Genomic DNA, 9,901 nt, shown 5'->3' with positions numbered 1-9,901 from the left:
GCTCTACAGTCACGTGACAGAAAATAACTTATCAGTCATCTTGTTCAGGTGTCCCATCATGCTGGAAGCCAGAAGATTAAGTGCAACATGGCATTTTATTAGACCTATATAGCATTTTGAAATATCATGTATTACTGATTGACATTTAAAAATTGGATAAATCTCACATACAAATCTAGATGTCTACTCTTAATAATTTGGAAGACTGACGAGAGCAAACCCATGTTTCGAATACTCTTGAATAGGTGAATGGCTGTTTAACATTTACTAAATGGCTGTTGTGCTGTTCATGGTGGTGCCTCCCTCATGGTGCCCCTCTCTCCACTGTTCCTCCTTGTTCTGCAAAGGCAGCTTTCCCTGCATTTATGTTCACAGACTTCTCTCTGGATACATTGACTTGCTGACCTGATTCTATATGTTCTGAATTGAAAAACAAGTGGTAGTTCCCCCAAAAGAAGAAGTGAGAGACTCTGGCCTCAGAGTTTTCCCTCCTGTTCACAGGCACAGGCCATTTCCAGAAGTGTATCATTTGGAATGTCTCATACTGCCTAACACTAGGTGTGCAGTAAAACTTGAAAACAACTTCGCTTATTTATTAGGCTTGCAAGCAAATGAGAAAAATACTTTAGAAATTAACACACTGTATCCTTAGTTGTTTTACAAACAAGGACACAAATAATTGGAAAATATGTATTTCTAGATATCCGACATTCTATTCGTACACTTTGATATATTTTCTATTTTTGTCAATGCTTTAAAAAGTTAGTTTTTTAATCTTTAGAAAATAGAAAACATGCAAATGGTTATATCTAACCCCAAATCTGGTTTGAAGTGGCTTTAGGCCCTCGTGATGTCCATCACACCTTCCAAGCTGATGCTCTAAGCCATAAAAGTGTGTTTACTATGCAAACACATATCCAAAAGGACCCTTCTGCCTCCCCATCTTCAAAACAGATTAATATTCTAAGACTCTCACATGTAGAAATTCTGGAGCCTCCCTTTAAATGATATTTAAACAAACCAAATGAAAAATAAGCTTTCCTCTCAGTTAAACCCCCAGTCCTCCTGTGAGGCAAACACTACTGACATACTCTTTCTACTTTTCTTGAAACTTTTTTATTATCGTTATTATTATTATTAAAAGCAGGATCAGTATATTACTGGTATAACTCAGACAATAAATTGTAGTTTCTATTAGTAGCTGATTTAATATTCCCTATAAATTTTCACCAGCTAGATATTAGGAAAAAACAATTTTAATCTGAATTCTCTTATTTGAACAACCTCTTTTGGTATCCCAGGCTATTGAATAAAAGGTCAATTTTTTTTCTCTCCTTTGCCCTTGGCTTTCCCAAGATGTTTCCTGAGTGTTTGTTCTCATGGCTGCGAGGTAAAGGTATCGCGCATGTATATTCTTGAATTGGAGACGTAGAATATCTCTAGCTCTTTACCCACATGACTATTATCATCGGCTATGGTGTGATTCTTCCCACAGGTATAGATATTACTAAGTACATACCACACAGCAAAGAATTTTGTAGGCATTGGGCCGAAGTGGTAAATAAAACCCAAAATTCTAACTTTCAGAGTATACATTCTAACCAAACAATAAAAAAATGAATAAAATAGATTATTCACTTATTATAAGTTCGATAGAAGAACAAAAAGTAGGTAAGAAGATGGGGAGGGGACTATTATTAAAAGGTCATCAGGAAAGTCCCTGCTGAGCAGGTGACATTATAGTAAAGATGTGAGGCCATATACCACACAGGCCACCTCCAAGCCTATACATCCCAACCTAAGACTGGTTTTTACATCTTCTAATTATTGAAAAAAAATCAAAAGAATATTTTTTGCCATATGAAAATTATATAAAAATTTCAATATCAATGTCTATAAAGTTTTCTTAAAACACAGTCATGTCCCTTTTGTGTATTGTTTACTGCTGCTTTCACACTATAATTGCAAAGTTGAGTAGTTGCAACACAGGTCTGGTCTGCAAAGTTGAATATATTAACTCTTTGGCCCTTTACAGAAAAAGCTTGCTGACTTTTTAACCTATAGAAAGAATATTCCAGGAGAACTTTTTAATTTTTATGCCATTTGTTAGTACCTACAGGCTTTCAAGTTAGAGCTTTATTATAGCTTTTATCCTTTGCTATTTACCTATATTAAGATAATTTAATGTTTTGCCTTAATTAAACTTTTGATATTAATATTATGATCCATAATTTAGTATTGGTTGCATTTAACTGGTATGTCTTTGCCAATCCGACCTTTCATCCTTTCTAATTCAGGTGTCAATGCCCTTGGGCCAAAGAGATCAGGAACACACCTATTGTTAAACAAAGTTAGGTTTATAATTCATTGCAATGGGTAGACCACACACCATAAAAAACCATGGAGTGTCTCACTAAGAGGGTGTTATATGGTTTGGGTTTGTGTTAGGTGATTTGGAAGAGGGCTCGGGAAAGTAAAAGGCTAAGAATTAGATGATGTCATCAAATGTGAGAAATTTTATGATGATATCTTTAAAAGTCTATGAAATGAGAAGAATGAAACAAGGCTAACCTAGAATTGGTATAGCCTCAGCAGTCACTCATATTACCCAAATTAACCACGGGAGGGGTATATCTGAGCATATTTGTGGTTTGGGCAATCTTCTCTTTCTTATCTGTGTTCAGACAGGACTACAGAGTGGCTTGTTTGTCTTGGCCATTATGGTGACAGAGTGACTTTCTTTTGTTCTGTGAAATGATTAATGTCCAATTGCAGACTACTGTGGGCTACTTGTGAGGACAGGCCGAATCCTCCTAGCAATCCTAAGCCTAGGTGGTATAGAAAGAAGGTAACCAAGAATTCTTTATTCAAACTATTCTTCAAAAATAAAGGCAAACTAGAGATATTTCCAAATAACCAAAGACAGAGAATTCACTGCTAGCAAACCTGCTTAACAAGAAATACTAAAAGAAATCCTTCAGTGTCCAGCATTCAGTGCTTTCTTGTATATTGTATATACCTCAAGAAAATGTTTGCTTTCTCCATTAAGAGTTTGCTGTGCACTAATTTTCACGAGTCTCACAATCGACCTATAAAATTAACAACTACCATCATCACAATTTTACTGAGGAGGAAACCAAGAATCAAAAAAATCAAAGTATTTGCCAAAGATCACTCAGTGTGTAAGTGAGTGGTAGAGTTATTACTTTATTCCAGGTCATTCTGACTCCAGGCCTAGCCTCTTAACTATTATATTCTACTGCATCCACATCGAATGCCTGCCTTCATAGGTGTTTCCTCTTTTTGGAATCTCTCCTCTTCGTCAATCTTCTCCAGGTTAACTTTAGTCTAAATAGGCATGTCTTTGGCCTTATGTACCATATCTGTTTGCTCTTGGTTATAGGTGGTCTGCAACTTTAAATATTACATATGTCTTGCATTTCCAGCACCTAGTAAAGTGCCTGGTCTATTGAACATGATCAATAAATATCTGTTAAATGAAAAAATGAAAAAACAAAAAGAATAGAAGTTCATTTTTAAGAGCCTCTGGATTCTATATATTTGAATCTTTTTGGTGGGTAGTGCACTTCTCGGCGCACAGTAAATACTCAGTAAAGGTAAACTGCTGGCTGACTGTGCTCCTTGTACTTAAATGTGCTAGTGCATATAGATGCTATTTTCTTTTAAAAAATCCTATAAATCATTTCGTTTCTCTTGGACATCTCCTCTTTAGTCCATGAATGTGCAAAGCAGTGGTTAGGCAAGCAATGGTTATACATTAAAAAGTATTCAAAGACTAGTATTACTTTTCTTCTGACTCAACCAATGTGGGGTTTTGGCATCTTACACCACATGCAAATGAAATAACTGAAAATGGTCAAAAAACAATTGAACATATTAACAATGGGAAATTATTTAATATTTGAGTATTATTCGTTTAAGTTCCAACATGGTGACCACCATTGTTACCAGTAAGAAAACATCTTAAAATAAATGCCTGGGTAACAAGAGAGAAAGAGGAAAAAGAGAGAGAAATTGTTGTGGCCTGTATAGAATAGACCAAACCAAGTATTCTCTTAAAGGCTGTTTATTAGCCGGCGGCTGTCCTATACAAAGGAGCAGCCCCGAAATGCCAAGATACAAGGTTTTTAAGCCCTAAATCCCATTCCTCATTCTGTCTTAAACACAAAGGTCCATCTTTCTCCTATTCACTACCTGTCAACCCACTGGTCAGGTGTGCAAGTGGGGAGTACAGAAGCAGAAAGCCAGTTGTTAGAATGTTATGTTCCTATGGGTGATTGCCTTTGTTCCCATGGGCAATAGCCAGTATTCTCATGGGCAATGGCCAAACAGTAATTTTCAGCTTATATACAATTGATTATTTTTCCTGCCACGCAAGCAAGCAGGGTTACACAGGCTAAAATTGGCAGTTAGCGTATGAGCTCATTGTTACAAGTTTCATGATTAACAGAATGCGGTTAGGGGTTCCAGAAACTAGGCCTAAGGTATAGACTTCCTTTGTCCAGTTTCAGGTTTTAATTATTCTTTAACCCTTTCACATTTCAGCAGGCTGTCACAAAATAATATTTGCATTTACATAGCATTGTACCCTTCCCATAATGATTCACAATCATTCTGTTTCCATCCTTAACGCAACACAAGCCAGGACAGTTATTATCCTAGCTTTGCTTACAGTGTTAAAGACTATGAGACTAAATTATTTTTTGCAAAGTGATGAAGCCAGCAAGTAATATAGCTGAGACTAGGTATCAGGTTTTCTGAATCACAACTTAATATTCTGACACATTTGAATATTGCTACACTTGCAGCCAATTAGTCATTGTTTTGTGATCGGGGGGTATATTTGTTAAACAGTGCTACCACCTGCTGGTAAATTTTCCAATAGTTCACATATAGCAAATCCTAAAATAGCAAAAAATTAAAAGAATAACCAATTTGTTATTACGACAATTTATCTATTGCACTCTCTAATTGTACTTCCAGTTGTCCTGTCATGTCTGCTTAGGTACTCCTTTAAAAAGTAGCCAAATGAATCTGGCCAGATTGATGTCTAAACATTTCTTTTCTCAAAAATGTATAATTACATTACTTTTCTCTACTTTCTTGAATATGAATATTTGAGATAGCATTTTACTGAACTTTTATATAATTTCAAATTTGATGCCGTCCAATAATGTAAACCAGAAATCCCTGATTCCATGTGCATGTAAGACTCATCTGGTGAAGTTACTTAAAAACACACATTTCTACCCAGATTAAATATTGTTTCTAGGTATGTCCGTGACAGTGTTTCCAGATGAGATTAACATTTGAATCAAAGGACTCAGTAGATCCTCCCTGAAGTGGCCAAGTATCACTAATCCATCAAGGGCGGGAATAGAATGAAAGGCAGGAGGAGGAGGGATTCCCTCCCTTTTCCCTGCCTCGCCAATAGAGCTCCTCCTACTCCCACATATATATCTTATCGGTTTTGTTTCTCTGGAGAACGCTAATATACTAGACTTCTCTCCTGAATATTCTAATTTTCTCATTTCTGGGATGTAGTCAGGAAAAAATATTTTTAATGAGCACCCCAAGTGATTCTCATGAGGAAAGTTGCAAGGCTTTGATTTAAGCAAGTGATTTATTCTGGTTCTATCCATAGTGGGCTCAGTGAGTGTGATTAGGTCAAAGGACTTTTCTAAAACTCAGTTCTTTATAAAAGAAATATGGAGACTGCAGCAGAATCCAATCGCTAGATATTCTCTAAGAAACTTCCATTGTATACATCCTATGTCTGAAATAAAAACATGTGGGCAGTCATAAAATTTATCTATGGAAGACAAACCCATATGTGGTAACTGAATTTTCACAAATGTGACAATTGGAAAAACCTTGTTCTAGTATTTAGTCAGTAATGTTTTCATTCCAATTATCCCACTGTACCATGAGAGCTGCCAAAAAACATTAACCTTATAAAATTAAGAAAGAAAAGAAAAAATCTGTCAATATCAGTGGGTTTAGGAAAGAATTAAAGCATTTTGTATTAGATGTTTTGTCATAATCCTTTACCCACTCAGAGTCTAATTGGACAATGCCAAAGCAGAAAGATAACCAGGAGAGACTGTTAAGAGATTCTTGGCTGTAATTGCATTAGTTTACAGCCTCCAGATGCTGAAATCCAATGCCCCATAATTAAGAGAAAATTAGTGAAAAATTAGCCTTATTTAGAGAGTGTTTGACATGTAAATGAATGATGTTAGAAGTAGAATCTGGTTGAAGACAGATTGACCTGGGTAAAGGGAAATGAAGCTAGTAGGTGCCTTACAGACCTATTCCCTAACCCATCATGAACTTGTAAAACCAGTACTGGCATCATACAAGATATTTCAGTGAATGAAACCATCTGTGACTCATTAAAACAGAGGATGAGATTATAGAAGCTCTATGAATCCCACTCCTCACTCTTTTGTCCTGACTTACCAGCAATTAGTGTCACGTAGAGTTAAACCTTCCATGTGGTAAACAGGCAGATTCTCCAAGAATGGGCTGCCTAGGCCTGAGGTAGCTGGTCAGGAATTGGCTTTGCCATCTCATGCATAAGATTTTTTTATTCATAGACATGCGTTCATCTGGTCGTTAATAAATCCTCCTCCTCATCCTCCCCTATGTTATATATCTCTATCTGTTATACAACCTCAAAGCTGCCCTTCAGTTTAGCCAGACTTTATGTATGAAAAAATATGAGCTGTGATAGAATAGCAGAACCAGGATAGTCTCACACAACAGCTAGTCCAATCATTTTTCCTATTGACTAAAGGACTCCACTGAACTGCTTAATCGAAAGTGACAACAGAGCGTAGTATACTTTGAAACTTGGATATGTGCCAACTAGAACATCAAACTGTGCCCTGTCTGGATGGGAGTGGTTCCTTGGGCACATAACACCAAACTCATGGGAATTAACTTTATTGAATGGTCCCAAGTACTAAAATTCAAGAAAAATATCTCCATTTGAATCACAGAAGAAAAAATAATCTCTTGATCTTTATTCCATATTCCTACTAAATATATTATCTAAATTTAGAAATGATAGGCAGATAATTCTAATTTTATAGTGGAAAAAAAACCCATCTTTTTATATCACTTGCCTATTTTAAAACCCTTCCACACATCTCCTTTATCACAGTAAGTAGCAATAAATTTGACCATTCCTCAAACCTAGCAATCTTTATTTATGCTTCTGTTTTTCTCACTTTGAAAATCCAATCCATTTCCAAGATTCTCATTTCTATTTCCTGAATGTCTTTGAATCTGCTCAGTTCTCTCCATCTTCAGTGCCATCTAGTAGCCTAAATTCATTTGACCAAGAATATTAAAAGAGCCTAAGAAATCTTCCTGTATTTAGTCTCATTAATCCTGTATTCTGAACTCAAGACTATCTTTTCAGAACATAAACAAAATATTGATATTTTGTGCTCTGCTTGAAATCCCTCAAATCTTTAATTTCCCTTAGGAGCTTGCTATTTTAAATATGGACCATGGACCTGAAATATCAGCAACACTTAGGATATTAGAAATGCAGAAAAGCAAGCTCAGTTCTAAATCTAATGAATAAGACTCTGCACATTGTAACAACATTCCCAAGTGTTTTGAATGCACATTAAAGTGTAAGAACCACTGCATTAGGATAAAATCCAAACTCATTTATATGGCTCACAAGGCCCTTCATGAACTAGCCCACTTACCTTTCCTATCATTTTTCTTGACAATCCCTATCCATCCAACCTATAAAGATGCTTTTATGTCTCTTCCTCCTAGATTTTCAAATTGTACTTTTCAAAATCCTTCTTTCCCACAGCACCCCAACTCCTTCCTGGCTGACCTCTACTTGTTCTTTAATTATTCTTCCATGAAACTTTCTTTGGTAGATTGAGATAGGTATTTCAACTAGGTACTGTAATGACACTTTATAGAGCTTCTCTCACTATTGTAATGGTCCATATCCTCCATGGTACTGTAAGCAATCTTGAAATAGAAATCCAGTTTACGCTATTTATTGTTGTATATCCAACATCAAAAATTAGCACATATTAAATGTATAATATTTACTCAATAAATGTTGAGAAAAAAAGATACCTGGTCGCCTAGTTGATTTTTTTTTTCCCTTCCCAGCCAAACTATGCAGAATAGTAACTTTTTTTTTAACGTCCAGAAAACCTAATTCTGGAAACCTAGGCTGAATGTAGTAGAAGGATGTACTCAGACATTCACTTGGACACAGTTGGGGAAGAGGAGGCAATCCAGAAGGCAATATTTCAGGAAGAAGATAAATCCAAAGCCTCGTAAACTGTCTAGGAAGTTGTTAATCTGAAAGTGACAGTCAACATGAGAGATCTAGGTGTGTGTCAACGGGGAAGACACTGAGTAAATCAGAGGAGAGCAAGAGGGCTTGAAGTAGGACAGAGAATCTGGAAAATTTTACAGAGTCAAAGAATACAGCTTGTAAAGCGAAGTCTGTGACCTTAGGAATGATGGCTCAAGGAGTAAATAAAGAACCAACTGTTCAAAATTTTATACTTTTTGTTCTTACAAGGATATTTCTTCTTCCCTCTCTTATTCACCTACAAATAATTTCCACTACTTAATGCAGTGGAGGATTTTACACTCCATGTGATGACATTTGCATTTTTAAAAGCTGTTATACTTTATATAGCTGCTATGTGGATGCTAGGAGATCAGTGATAGTAAACAGAGCAAATAATAATGAAAGCTTGGACAGAGACTGTGGCAGTGAAAGTAGAGAGGATTGGATACATTTGAGTAATATCAAAGAGGCAGGATTGATCAAATGGATTATGAACTGAAATGTAACTTTGTTGGCTGTACTTTTAATACCTTAATATCTGATTATATCCAATACACTGCTGAAGAAATTGTAAAAATAAAGTCTTCGCTTCCTAGGCCAGTGCTCAACAAAGAGGACATGTTCAGTTAGAGCATGAAGATCATGAAGCCCAATGGCAAAAGGCCAGGTGAGTTCTAGTATAAGCATCTCTTAGACTCTCCTTGAGTTGAAGATGAATTAGGGCCCTGCTAATTTTGCTGAATATAACAGCAGCCAAGGAGATTAAAGTTGATGGCAGTCAGAAAGCTATTTTGACCTTTGTTCCTATTCTCAATGAAATCTTCCCAGAAAAACCAAGTCTGGTAAGTACTGAAATTGGAGGAAAAGTTCAGTGGGAAGCACATTGTCTCTAATGCTCAAAGAAGAGTTCTGCCTAAGCTAACTCAAAAAAACTTTACAAAAATAAGCAAAAGTATCCCAGAAACTACACACTCTGACAGCTGTGCAGCTGTGATCCTGGAGGACTTAGTCTTTCTAAGTGAAATTGCCGGCAAGAGAATCCAGGTACCAAGCTCGTAAAGGTTTATTTGTACAGAGCACAGTAGAACAATGTGAAACACAGGTTGAAACTTTTTCTGGTGTCTATAAGGAGCTTCTTTCCAGGATAATGAATAAAGTGCTAATAAGCTAAGACATAGCTATCCTATATAGGCTTTTGTTCCAGAAGCTACCACAAAGGTCTGATTACCTAAAACTACTTACTACCTAAGAGAGTGACTTGCAAATATTTTGATGAGTTTACATCATTTTGCTGTACTGTTTTTATATTGCCAAGAAAATAACAGGAGAGAGATCTTAATAATACCTCATTAATACCATGTACGTTCAGCACAGACCAAAAGCCAACTTTGAAAATAAGGACCAAGCCCTAAAGTAGGACCTACTTTAAACCTACCCTAAAACAAATTACAACCAACTCCTGAAATACCAGCAAAGAAGAAATACTTTGAAGATTGACTCCATAAGTGATAGGGGCTTGAGAAACACCCTGGT

The 9,901-nt window shown here is 36.2% G+C and overlaps 1 pseudogene; it reads left to right on the top strand.

Annotated features, from left to right (window-relative positions):
- The first annotated feature begins 8,986 nt into the window (after positions 1 to 8,986).
- Positions 8,987 to 9,539, top strand: LOC102882644 (annotated as a pseudogene).
- Positions 9,540 to 9,901: the final 362 nt, after the last annotated feature.

The sequence above is a fragment of the Pteropus alecto genome, unplaced genomic scaffold (genome assembly GCF_000325575.1).
Source record: "Pteropus alecto unplaced genomic scaffold, ASM32557v1 scaffold20, whole genome shotgun sequence".
In the NCBI taxonomy this organism is placed as follows: Eukaryota; Metazoa; Chordata; class Mammalia; order Chiroptera; family Pteropodidae; genus Pteropus; species Pteropus alecto.
This window is presented reverse-complemented; position numbering and strand designations above follow the sequence as displayed.